Raw genomic sequence first — 13,398 nt, 5'->3', positions numbered from 1 at the left:
TGGACATCTCTCTGTTAAAAACTTAAAATCCTTTTTTTGAATCAGTAATTTTAACAAATTTAGATAAGAAAATATCCTGTCTTATCTTCCTAGCAAGACATACTGAACAAGAATTGAACCAAGTATCTTTCTGTTAGCCAAAGGCCATATTTTAAAAAGAAAGCCAATGATGTCTTTAGAAATGAAGAACTTCCGAAGAGAGTTAGGGATTAATTGCCAATAGATTATTCATTCCAAACTCATTTACTGCACATGAAGTTCCATCTTCACAGATTAGAATTAAATTGGTTCTTGAAGTTTATCTAGCTCTACCACTCGATTAATGCTTGAATTCTCCCCCAGATATTCCTTCCAGATGGTTAATCTAAATAATGTAAAAATAGGAACCTCCCTACTGCCTGAGTCCATTGCATGTTGGTTAATCCTCATAATTGACATAAAACCTGATTTCTTGCTATTTTACTTGTTCACATGGGAGCTATCATATACCCTCCAGCCCTCCAAGTTTTCTGTTCTTCATTTAAGGTGAGGTAGCCAGTTCCAGCCGGAGAAGGCAATGGCACCCCACTCCAGTACTCTTGCGCGGAAAATCCCATGGACGGAGGAGCCTGGTAGGCTGCAGTCCATGGGGTCGCAAAGAGTCGGACATGACTGAGAGACCTCACTTTCACTTTTCACTTTCATGCATTGGAGAAGGAAATGGCAACCCACTCCAGTGTTCTTGCTTGGAGAATCCCAGGAACGGGGGAGCCTGGTGGGCTGCTTTCTATGGGATCGCACAGAGTCGGACACTGCTGAAGCGACCTAGCAGCAGCCAGTTCCAGCAAACAGTCGTGAATTCAGTAAGGTGCCTTGTCTATGTTTATTTCTATGGGTTCTTCATATAAATTCTTAAAAAAATAAAAAAGGTATAATAGTTCTCTGCCTGCAAAACACTTCATTGGTTTTACAGTGTGACTTGAGTCTTGTGTTTTCTCTCCCAATTGCATGCCTCAGCGAATAATCCTTACTTTGGCTTCCATGTGCATTTAATCTTAATCCTCTCAGTCATTTAGCCTTGTTGCCACTCTCCTGTCTCTTGCAGTTGATCCCTAAAAGTTTAAAAGCCAAAATGTCACATTTTTCTTAAAATGAGGAAATTCTAGAACCTAAAAAATAGCATTTAATAATCTAGTGCTTATGTCTTCACCTAAATGTTTACTTCTCAATTGCACTTTTGGTATAAGAATAAAATGTATAGACATTTTGATACCATGCATACGTCGGTTACTAAAATTGCCAACAAAGTGTGGTTTTTATTAGTTTTTTTTTATTTCAAAGAAAATGCTAAGCAATATAGATCAATAAACTTCTCTTTCAAATATATGGTTTGCAAAATAAATAACATTTAAAATAAATCCTGATCAGACTTTTTTGTAAATTCATTGTCAGATCTTTTATGGTCGATCACATACTGAAAGCAGCTCTCAGATTTGCTGCTTCTAGAGCATCATGTTCCAAGCTGTGTTCCTTGAAACACTATTGTCTTGAAAGAAGTCAATAAGTATTTCTTTTGGAAAGAAATTTTCATGGTCCAGTATATTTAGGAAATGTTCAGTTGTTATTAGTTCACAGGGTTTTTTGACCATGAAGCTTCCAGAGCCTTTAATTTGCTGGTGTACCCAGCCCTGTAACTCTAAAAAAGACCATAGTTTGCACTGTGAATTAAGTGTTTTTAGAGGCATACTACAAACAGGGCACTAGTATTAGCAGGAGTAATTTTTAGGAAAGATTCTTCTGGAATATAAACTATTTTTTATTCATATGGTATGGTGTGGTTTTATTTATACCTTTTTTTTTTAACTTTTTATCCAACCCTAGATTAAAAATTAATATAAAATACTAAGGGAATTATTACTCAAAATTTTACCCTTCTCAGAAATGTGTTCTCAACCTACTCAATATTAATGAACAGAAGATAGAAATAAGAGATCTTACCACTAGGTGGTGATAAAATCACCACTCAGAAAGTGCAGCATTCCAATGGTATCTAAGGTATTGAGCCTGACATGCTAGAATTTGTATTGTCTAGAGCTGTGGTCCTTAAACTTTGGTGTCTACAAGAGTCACCTCAGGTGTTTGTTTAGAATGCAGGTACACTGATTCTGTTAGGTTTGGGTTGGGTTTTTTGACAAGGCCTCTGAGTGACTCTGCATCATTGGCATTGACTTTGTGGTATACTGACCTAAAGAGAGTCCATATTTGGACCTTAGGTTGGACTGTTGTAAAAGTAAGACACTGAGAAGTTGCCAAGTTGTTTACCTCGAGCATTTTTTAGAATTAAGCATCTGCTTTCCCTCAATTTATTATCAATAAATATGAATTAGCATAAGAAATTGAAAACCACAAGCCATCTCACAAATAGCAAAATGTCAGGCCAGCTTTTTCCTATTGGCAGATGTTTTTCAATGTTTCTGAAGGATGGTAATTATTTGCTTTATGTCATTCAAAGCTTCTACCTAATTTTATTTTCTATTTACATTTATTTTGAAGTGAATTATGTTAATAAGCGAATCAGATTTTGGCTCTGAAGAAGTTCCTAAATCTGTGTCCTTCTTTTTAAATGGCAAAGAGCTTGAAGGTGATATCATCAGTATATAAAAAATTGAAGTAGAATAATCACAAGGGTACAGAAATCATGTCTACATATGTGAGTATTACTATAATCCTAAAGTGAATCTTATAAAATGAATGTTTTTTTGGTGCACCCCAAAAATCTTTTGATATGTTAAGTGCAGTTTACCTGTCAATAACTTCTTATGAACGCATAAAACAAAATATCAGTGAAGGCAGAAACAAGTGAAATATTTATATAGCCTTTTCACCCAGCAATACAGCCACATGCAAGTTTTATTTCTTCCATATGTGAGTGGTAAGCTCTAGTAAAAGTCATGGCTGTTATTTTTACATACGATTTCAGTAAAGAGAGAAAACATAATGGTCATCCTTACTAGGTAAGAATTCCATTCTAAAATCTGAATTCTAATAAATGGATTGCATTATTTCCTTTTCTAGAAACAGTAACTCAAGAACAGTGGATCCTATGAACTGAAGGTATGGTATTGCTAGGGGGTCAAACAGAAACATTTAGTTAAAATATGAAATTGCAGTTCATTCATTACAATGACCATGCTGTATTTAGTTAGAATTGTCCTCAGGAGAATATGCAGGTCCCACTACACTGTGAGAAAGTTAACAGGTCCTGTGAGAATCCACGTGAGTGGTTATCACAGGAAAAGAAAGTCCAGTGACCATTGTATATGAGTTGTAGCCACTATCTAAACGTCCAGGTCCACATGAGCTAGCTGACCTGCAAGCTGACCAAGACTGCAGCTTCTGTGGCACCTAGAAACTGCCTTTCCGACCATACTGCTGCAGAAGTGGTGCGAGGAAGGCCTTAGCAGACTGTTTAAGGAAAGTCATTGGTGTTTGAGATGCAAAAGTCAGGAATGTGTGAAAAGGCAAGTACTGTTTTTCACAAGTAATTGGGAAACTGCTGGGTACAGTAGGGTAACCACAGTGCTTACCCACAGATATTCCTGTTAATCTACACTCTGAACTTGCCTGCCTCTCTTTCCATTTCTGATCTTGTAGGTAAGTGGTGTTACTAGTAATTTTCTTGTTCAGATAATACCGTTTTCCAGTGTTAGTAATTTATAGGTCACGGCATTTATTAGCACAGAGTTCTTAGGGATTTTGTTTCTTTTATTTTTGTGGGGTTTTTTTTAATGCTAAAATAAGAGATTTAAAGTCACCTAAATAGAGTTATCTACTACTTTACAGGAAGATCTGATATATTAAAATACATAATGTTCCTTTCATCATCGACAAACTCTGTTATTTTGGTTTGGGGCCCCAGTTAAGCACAAAAAAACTTTCTTCTTCTTCCGCATTAGTACATTAGTAATTTAAGAACCGTAACTGTCCATTGACTTTGGGGGAAGGTAGAGAAGGGATCACCTTACTTGGAGAATCCCAGGGACAGGGGAGCCTGGTGGGCTGCCGTCTGTGGGGTCGCACGGAGTCGGACATGATTGAAGTGACGCAGCAGCGGCAGCAGCAGCAGAGAAGGGATCACAATTTGTTACTTGTAGGACTGACTTTAGGAAGAACCTGTAGTAGTGGAGGAGAGCACTGGGACTGACTGACTGACCAGCTTTGTCCGTATCAAAATTGGACCAACAATGGCAAAGAAAAAGTATACTTGAAGAGAGTACCCATCTTTTCTTTACCATTGCAAACTCTTGTGAGGGTTCATCTCCTATTAGTACCATATTGGCTTAATCCTTTCATCAGAACTCCAGCAGGGTTCACTTTCTACCACTTAAACCCCAAATCTGGAAACTGTAGACACTGTAATATGGTCCCATCTTTTACCCAGCCCAGTCTTACGTTACTGCAGTGACTCAAAGTAAGTAATAATAAATAGAATGGAATTAGATCTTCTTACAACATCCTGCAAGATTAGCAGTGTGCCTGAAATAATACCCAGTTTCTGTTTAATAGCTTTGAGTTACTTGTAATATAGCAATGTATCATGTTTTCTGAGTCTTGTTAATATCTTTGTCTTTAGTTCTCCCAAGAGTGTATTTCATGTGTGATATCAACATGGCCTTTTGAGGCCTGTATCCTCATCTAGAACATAAAATAATAAAGGCTGTGTAAACAAATACTTGCAACCCCCTTCTCCCAACTTTCTGCAAGAATACCCTTGAAAACATTTAAGAAAAAAAAATTGGTATCATTCATAGAAACTTGAATAGATAAGAATAAGTAGATACATTGGTAAGAATAGTAGATACTAGGAGAAATGTTTACTATAAAGCAGTAAAGATGTGCATTTTATTTAATAGCCGACTCAAATCCCACATTGAAACAACTTGTCACGTAAAACAAGATGATACCTTAGCTTCCCACCTTCTAACACTCCTTATTAACTTGTGTATAAGAAGGCTATACTAATAATTTAAGATAGCTATTGAGAGTCCCATCAGAAAAGGCTCTCATTCTGCATTTCTTAACTAGTGGCCCTGAAGCCGCACCGTCTTGGAGCTTTTCCTTAACCAAGAGAACCACAGCAGACATTCACCGTGGGGTGGAGAGAGTTGTGGAAGAGATCCCACCTTTGACCGGAAGAGCAGTGCTGAATGACAAAGGCAGCGCAAGCCGCCCAGAAAGACCTTCCGCCATCAGCAGATTTAGAACACTTAGAGCAGGATTGTTTTAAATACTCATCCTCTATCCTAAGAACTTTGGTCTTATTGCATGAAAATCCCTTAGCCTTTTCCACCCTAAGCTTAGATCTACAGACATCCTTGCGTTTCCTGGAGAAATGGAATGGGCCTGATATTTCAGACAATGTGCTGGATATTAATTAGCATTTTAGTGAACTCTGAAAGAGCTTAAAGCAGTCCCTGTGGTCTGCCAATTCTGAAATCAGCCTGGCTAAATGTGTCCTCATTGAGATATGAGCAAGAGAGTTACGCTACTGGCACCTGACAAAAGAAGGCCAAGAAAGGGTTGCAGTTGTCTTCTTTTGGCAGAGGAAGGGAGGATTGGGTAAATTTCTTTAGTCTTCGTGAAGAAACATTAAAACATTCTCTCATTAAAACATTTTTTACTTTGACATTTAATGTAAGTTGAATCTTTTTAAAATCAGTTAAATGCTCAGTAATGCTAGTCATCAAGGAAACATTAAAACCACAGTAAGATACCCCTCCACTGGTAAGAGCAGCAAAAATTAAGGTATCAGCAATACCAGATGCTGGTATGAGTGTGGAGCAACAGGATCTCTCATAACCTGCTGATGGGAGTGTAAATTGGTTCAACCACTTAAGAAATATTTGACAAATACCTGTTAATGTTAAAACATACATCTACCCTCAACTCACCAGTTCCACTGCTAACGTGTGTATCCAGAAAAGATAAGAAAATATATGTACCGAAGACATGAACTTTATGGTAGCTCAAAGTAGAAGCAACCCCTGATGTCCATCAGCAGAATGGATACTGTGAAGTACTCTATAGTGAGGAAATGAGCTCACTTGTTTGCTACATGTATTAATTTGGATGAATCTTATAAACATACTGGCCAAGGAACCAACAAAAGAAAATGCCGTATGATTCCCACTTGTGAAAGGGTTCAGAAACAAAACTTAAGCAGAATTCATTGGAGAGGGGTCACAGAGGGATAAAAGGGGGCTTATGGTATACTGGTGATCTTGTCTGTCTGGATCAGTGTGGTGATAACTGAGATAAGCCCTTTGAGTTGTGCTTTTTATGTTTTATGCATGTTTGTATTTGTCTTACACATCATTTAAAGTTTTGGTTTCTTAATGTATTAAATAGTATCAACATGAGGCTAATGAAACAGACACTCCTGCAGTGTAAGAGAACAGCAGTAGTCAGAGGCATTTAGAATAAAGGGTTTTCTGTATCCATCCAATACATTTAAAGCAGAAAGTATTAGAAAATACCTGCGTCAGCTCCTGCTCAGGTACAACAGGGCATTATGATGACAAGAACACGAGAAGAGTGAGAAAGAAGGAAAAGATAGGGAGAAGCTAAATTAAAAGTTGTGTCAGAAATAACGAATAGTCACAGATTAAAGAAAATCTAACCCATAATGAAGAACAGTAACTATCACACTGATTGCAGAATCTTATGGGTTCTCATGAACCAGCAAAGGGAAGAAAGAAGGGTTTCCCCCAACTTGTTATCAACCAGATTAAAGCTGTCTTCATCAGTGTTCTAAACTGTGCTTAATAAGCTCTCCTCTAAGGAATTCTGCAACTTAAATAAATTACAATAAATCAAAAGCACCGACACATGACTATATTGAGAGAAAAGGTGGAGATACAAAAGGCTGATACTGAAGATTTATCCTTTGAGTAATAGATGTTCCCAAAGAAGGCAAGATGAATTAAACAAAAAAAATAGTTTAATAGAAGAAACCTTGATTTTTAAAAGGGCTCAAGTCTGAAGATCTTCATCTGCACATTAGATGCCAGCTGGAATGGAACAGTGTCTACAGGGTTGTGTAGTTCAGGATTTCTTTACTCCAGATGTGAAGGTAACAGAAAAGGATTCTCTGATGTTCATTGTACTGCTCATTTGGAAAAAAGTACTATATAGGAAAAAAGTACTTGAATATAATCAACACGTTGCCAGAATGAATCAAAATTCAGAATAAAAGAATGAGGAAAGATGAGTTGGTGAGTATTGAAATCAATGCAACTGTTAGAGTAATACAGATAATTATTGTAAATCTAATATTGAAAGCACAATTTATTAAATAGTCTGAGCGAAGGCCAAGAAAGTATGGAAATTTCCCTTTTTTTGTGGGGGGTGGAGAATGAAGTGAGAAATTCTTTTGTAAAGAAAAAATGTGTTTTTTACTTGGAAAATTAAGTGTAAATTTAACAGTGAAATCTGTCATGGTGGATAACAATAAAATTAATAATAATGTCTCTTGTCAAAGTCCTTGAAAAAGACATGAATGAAACTGAGACAAAATTAAAAAGGAGCACTTAAGATCAAAACTTTTAGATCATTTAAATTTTAAAAAGAAAGGGAAATAATTTGCTCATTTGGAAAAAAGTACTACATAGGAAAAAAGTACTTGAATATAATCAATACACTGCCAGAATGAATCAAAATTCAGAATAAAAGAACGAGGAAAGACGAGTTGGTGAGTATTGAAATCAATGCAATTGTCTCTTCCAAGAGACTTACTTTTAAATCAAATCTTGTCATGTACATATGACACAAAAAGTATCCCAGAGTACAATTTACAGGAGGAGGTATAAGGCTGAGTAACAGCATGCACACTAATATAGTTACACTCAGTAGTGAAGCTGGCAAACCTTAATATTTATATGCAGGATAACATAGGATTAAAATACAGAAGTACAAAAATGGCTTAGAGATTGTGCTGAAGACTTAATCACAATGGTCTGTGAATGGTAACACTAATCAAATATAAGGGAGAAATTACTCTTTAAAAAAAGATATGTATGGTGATGAGAATTACATTTTCTCAAGATAGTTTACAAATTGATCAGATAGTAGTATTGACAAATAACAAAGCCAGCAGAGGAGACCCAGAAAGATAACTTCTGAATACCAGCTGATTTAGAATATTTAACCGCAGGATAAAAAACAACATGGGGGAAAAAATCCTTAAACTTGTTCTTTTCAGCCTCTTTGTCCTAAAGACAAATTGCAAGGAAATCACCCTTTTCTACACTAAGCCTAGATCCTTTGTGCATCCTTGAATTTCCCAGAGGAATGAAATGGTTCGTTGTTTGTTGTCCATGTGGTGGACATAATATCACATCTGAGTGGAGTGTAAAAGCTGAAAGCGGTCCTTGGAGCTTCAAGATTTCCCTGAAGTGCACGTTAAAGGGCGGAAGTTGTGCAGGGCATGTTCTTTGATCACAGGATAATAAGCCCAGAAAATAATAAAAGCACAAGCACCTGGATAATAATTTTTGAAAAACTCTTCTAAACAGCTATTTTGTCAAGAAAAGTGCAGTAAAATACAGTGAAAATAGCAAAAATAGAGGATAATATGTAATGCTGAAAGGCAAATTGATGGTCACTCAGTGAATGAATTAAACCTGCAGCACTAGAAGCAAAAGTAACAAAGATAGGATTGACCTAGCTGCTGCTGCTGCTGCTACTAAGTCGCTTCAGTCGTGTCTGACTCTGCGACCCTATAGACAGCAGCCCACCAGGCTGCCCCGTCCCTGGGATTCTCCAGGCAAGAACACTGGAGTGGGTTGCCATTTCCTTCTCCAATGCATGAAAGTGAAAAGTCAAAGTGAAGTCGCTCAGTCCGACTCTGCGACCCCATGGACTACAGCCCACCAGGCTCCTCTGCCCATGGGATTTTCCACGCAAGAGTACTGGAGTGGGGTGCCATTGCCTTCTCCAGGATTGACCTTATCTGACACCAAAACTTAGATAATTTAGTATCAAAGTTATAGCTCCTGAGTTCACCCAGAAATACAGATACAAACCTAAGAATTCTAGAAAGTACAAATAATATGTCCAAAGAACAATTTACCATTTCTATGTAGGTTATCCTTCGATTAAAAAGCAGCTTGGTTTAAAAATCAAAACCATTACTTTAATATATAGCTTAACAGGGCCATAATGAGATGTGTTGACCTATTGGTTGTTGTCCATTTTTGTGATCATACAAATGCCATAGACTTTTTAGGATATGCATGGTTTACTTGAAACAGTCACTGGCTGGAGGGGTAGGATTAGCCTGATTTATTTAAGTAAATCAATGCCTAATCTTCATCTCTAACTGTATGCTGCTGCTGCTAAGTCACTTGAGTCGTGTCCAACTCTGTGCGACCCCATAGATGGGAGCCTGCCAGGCTCCACCATCCCTGGGATTCTCCAGGCAAGAACACTGGAGCGGGTTGCCATTTCCTTCTCCAATGCATGAAAGTGAAAAGTGAAAGTGAAGTCGCTCAGTCGTGTCCAACTCTCAGCGACCCCATGGACTGCAGCCTACCAGGCTCCTCTGTCCGTGGGATTTTCCAGGCAAGAGTACTGGAGTTGGATGCCATTGCCTTCTCCACTAACTGTATGACTCCTGTATAATAAGACACACAGAATGGATATTGGTGAAGCAATCAAAGTGTCTAAAACTATTTCTTAGAAAAATAGCTAAATTTACTGAACTCTTAACTATTTGCCAGGCTAATTGGTTTACACCCGTCTCAAAACCCGTGAAGTAGGTACTATTACTCCTGTTTTACAGAAAAGCTGAAGTACGTTCAAAGAAATGAGTGGGATATAGTCTTTTCCAAAATCACAAGTGGGGAAGCTGGTTGTCTTATGTAGCCAGTCTTCATCGAAACCCATGCTCTTAATCTCTACACTAAGTATCAATGGCTATAACAAAGAATTCAGACACTTCTTCACAAATGTATGCAGCAACAGGAAATCCTTCTAAAATTATGGAATAGCATTGGAATAATGTGTAATATTTAGTGAAAGCAAGCAGGATACAAAATTATATACACAGTGTGATTTATATATTTTTTAAGCTAGAATGAGTAAAAAGAACCCAACGTGTGTGTGTTTGCTTTTCACTATTGTCCCCACTTTTTTTTTTTTTAATCTAAAAAGGATACTGTGTCCCCTATAAGATCATAAGTTTTTGTAAACAAACTCTGTTTTTGTAACCTCAAGCCCAGCTATCCTGTTTACACATAATGGGCACAAAATTTTTGTCCAACTGGATACAACATAAAGGGATCCTATGTGTGTTTCCTACTAGAGATTCTGTAAAGTCCATGTTCTCTATAAATATTCTAATACTTATATGCCTTTTTAAAACTGGGGCCCTACCTATGAGATTCATTTTCAAAGGTTCTGCTAATTTTAATTTCAAGTTTATGTTTTTGTTGTTTTTTTGCATTCCTATTAGAGACTAAACAGTCTACATACAAATCTCAGTGGTATTTAAAAATAATAGCATATATTGAACTCTATGTCACTACTGTTCTAAGCACTTGTAAATATTTTCCCACTTAGCTCTCATAACAGTTCTATAAAGTTAATACTGTAAAGCACAGGGAGATGAACTGACTTCTGCTAGGACACAAGAAAAAATATTGGAGCTCGGATCCACAGGAAGCATGATTCCATGTTCTAATTTAAGTTTATATACTGTTTAATTCAACCACTGTTCTTTGTTTAAGAATGAAGTGTAAAACCTTTATTGTATAAATGGAGCATGAATAGAGAATTTTATTCCATTGTATGACCCCTTGAGAAAGTGGATGGAAAAAAAATAGAGAAGCCTAACTGAGATGAAGAAAGCAAGAAAGCAAAAGATTACATACAGGTGGCAGGAAAAAGCGAATGACTCAGTGGTTTGGGGTTCAAGGGACACAATGAAGTGGAGAAGACTTCCTTCCACTTAGGTAGCTTAGTCTAATTATTATGTATTTTGAAAAAATGTTGTAACATGGAGTCAGATGCCACTTGGGTAAAGCAGGTTGGTTCTTTCCAAATCTACTACTTTCCAAGGATTCACCAGAACCAAAGAATTCACCTCTTCTGCCCCCCTTAATTTGTCCACACTTTATTCTCTTTCTTTTGTTTGTTTTACAAGATCACTTTGCCTTGTTCTGGAGATTAAATTACAGTGCAGTGCACAAGTCATAAATGTAGGGTTCAGAAAAGTTTGACAGATGCATACATTCGTGTAACTCACTATAAGATACTGTTCCCATAGGTCCCTTACAAGTCTACATTTCCTTTAAGTTTCACATGTTTATTACTGAGCCTCATAGACCTCTGATGAAGAAACGGGAAACATCAGGAGCCAAGCATTCCCTCTCCCCCATAGGCTGTTCAGACAGTAGTGATGCTCTCCCTGTGACTTGGTTGGTTAATACACAAGTGATCTTAACACACAGCATGTGTGCCACTTTATATCGGAGGCTTTTTGTAGACCCAGCTTGGTTCTTCTGTCTTCTCTTGGAGTTGTACCGGATTTTATTACCAGTTTTCATTTGAATCCATTGAGGAATGGGGCAATTCTGCTTTTGTTTCTTGGCCTGGAATCACTCAATCCTGAAAGTCTTGTGAGAAGACATGGTGATGAGCGAGCTCCCACGTCTCCACTTCGTGCAAGCAGAGGTACTGTCTCTCTCTTCAGGAAGGTGTATACAGTGAACAGGCTTAGAAAACAGTCTCCTTCTGGAGCAAAAGGCGATTGGTTTACTGTCCGGTATAATAATGTCTGCTTCCAGGGCAAAGGACAGACAGACTTATTGCCCTTTATAAAAGGTTGAGGTTCCTTAACCTTGAGGTTCCCCAGTTCTGCCCTAAACCTAAGTGTGTGCACAGCATGCATCTGGGCCCCTCACTGTCCCCTCCTGTAACACTTCGGAGGTGAGAGGAGGCAGTGCAGACTGCCAGCTGCGCTGCGGATGATAAAGTCCTTTGCCTCCAACCCAGGACCTTCGAGTTTTCTGCCAGCATCCATGAGACTGTGGCAGGTTAACTGGTGGTTTTGCAAGCAGGGTAAAATTTCAGACTCTTCAGAGTTCTTGACAACCATACTCCCTCAAAATTGTCACTAGTTCTCACTGACTCGATGGATGTGAGTCTGAGTGAACACTGGGAGTTGGTGATGGACAGGGAGGCCTGGCGTGCTGCAATTCATGGGGTTGCAAAGAGTCGGACACGACTGAGTGACTGAACTGAACTGTTCTCATTTTTAAATATCTCTTTCTGTGCATTTTGGGGTAATTTTTTCATAATGCCTTCTAATATAAAGACTGTATACAGTCTAGATTGCCCATTAAGTTTTTTATTTCAATGATTACGTTTTTCTAATTTTTCTACTCTTTTTACCCATTATTGAAACATGTCTGATTTTATTTCCTAATGTCTTACTCTTTTGAAAAATGTATGTATTGCTTCACCTCTGAGAATGTGAAACATTGTTTTCTTTAAGTTGTGCTATTATTTCAGATTATTTTTCTGATTATTGATTTTGTGGCAGTGTTTCTTAATGGTAGATTTATGTGCTTTGGAGCTTTGATTTTCATGTTCGTTTTAAGTGGGGAAGAGTGGTTTTGTTACCTACATCTCCCTATCTAAGGATTTTGCAGTTGGCCAGGAGGCTCCAGGGTTCTCCAATCTCAAACCAGATCTTCCACTAACAATTTGAAATTTCTCCCCCGTGTTCATTAGTTATTGCCAGCACAACCTCAAAAGCTCAGTAGTTCACAGCAATAAGCATTTCTTTCGCTCACACGTCTGTGAGGTAGCGCTGATTTAAACTGTGGGTCTGCAGTCAGCTGGGGCAGTTCCAAGTGTGTTCATTGTTGCGGTCAGGCTAAGGGAGAAGCAGCTCTCTAGGGGGAGGTCATCTTCTGATAAGGGCAAGAGCACAGTAGGGCAAGACCTATTGTACAAGCATTTAAAGCCCCTGCTTATATAACATCTGCAGATACCTCACTGGCCAAAGCAAATCCATAGTTGAGCCCCAAACAAGGAGCAGATAAGTGTAAGTATACTAGCCTTTTGTGGGAGGAATTTCAAAGTTACAAGGTAGGGACTCCCTTGGCTATCCTGTGGTTAAGACTTCACCTACCAGTGCAAGGGGTAGGTTTGATCCCTGTTTAGGGAGCTAAGATCCCACATGCCTCAAGGAAGGCATATATATATATGTGTGTGTTTATATATATATATATAGTGTGTGTGTGTATATATATAACAGAAGCAATATTGTAACAAATTCAATAAAGATTTCTAAAAAATGGTCCACATCAAAAAAAAAAAAAAATCCTTAAGAAAAAGAAGGCAATTTATATC

General features: G+C 37.9%; 1 long non-coding RNA gene and 1 pseudogene across 1 annotated transcript; one reads left to right on the top strand and one right to left on the bottom strand.

Moving 5' to 3' along the window:
* Positions 1–689: 689 nt before the first annotated feature.
* On the top strand, positions 690–7,506 carry LOC102394044. The gene is made up of 2 exons (XR_003106238.3): positions 690–2,689; positions 3,055–7,506. It is a non-coding gene; the product is annotated as an uncharacterized LOC102394044 (long non-coding RNA).
* A 3,851-nt stretch (positions 7,507–11,357) lies between these two features.
* On the bottom strand, positions 11,358–11,784 carry LOC112578792 (annotated as a pseudogene).
* Positions 11,785–13,398: the final 1,614 nt, after the last annotated feature.

Source organism: Bubalus bubalis, chromosome 2 (genome assembly GCF_019923935.1).
Source record: "Bubalus bubalis isolate 160015118507 breed Murrah chromosome 2, NDDB_SH_1, whole genome shotgun sequence".
Classification (NCBI taxonomy): Eukaryota; Metazoa; Chordata; class Mammalia; order Artiodactyla; family Bovidae; genus Bubalus; species Bubalus bubalis.
Note: the sequence above shows the minus strand (reverse complement) of the source record. Positions and strands in the feature narration are given on the sequence as shown.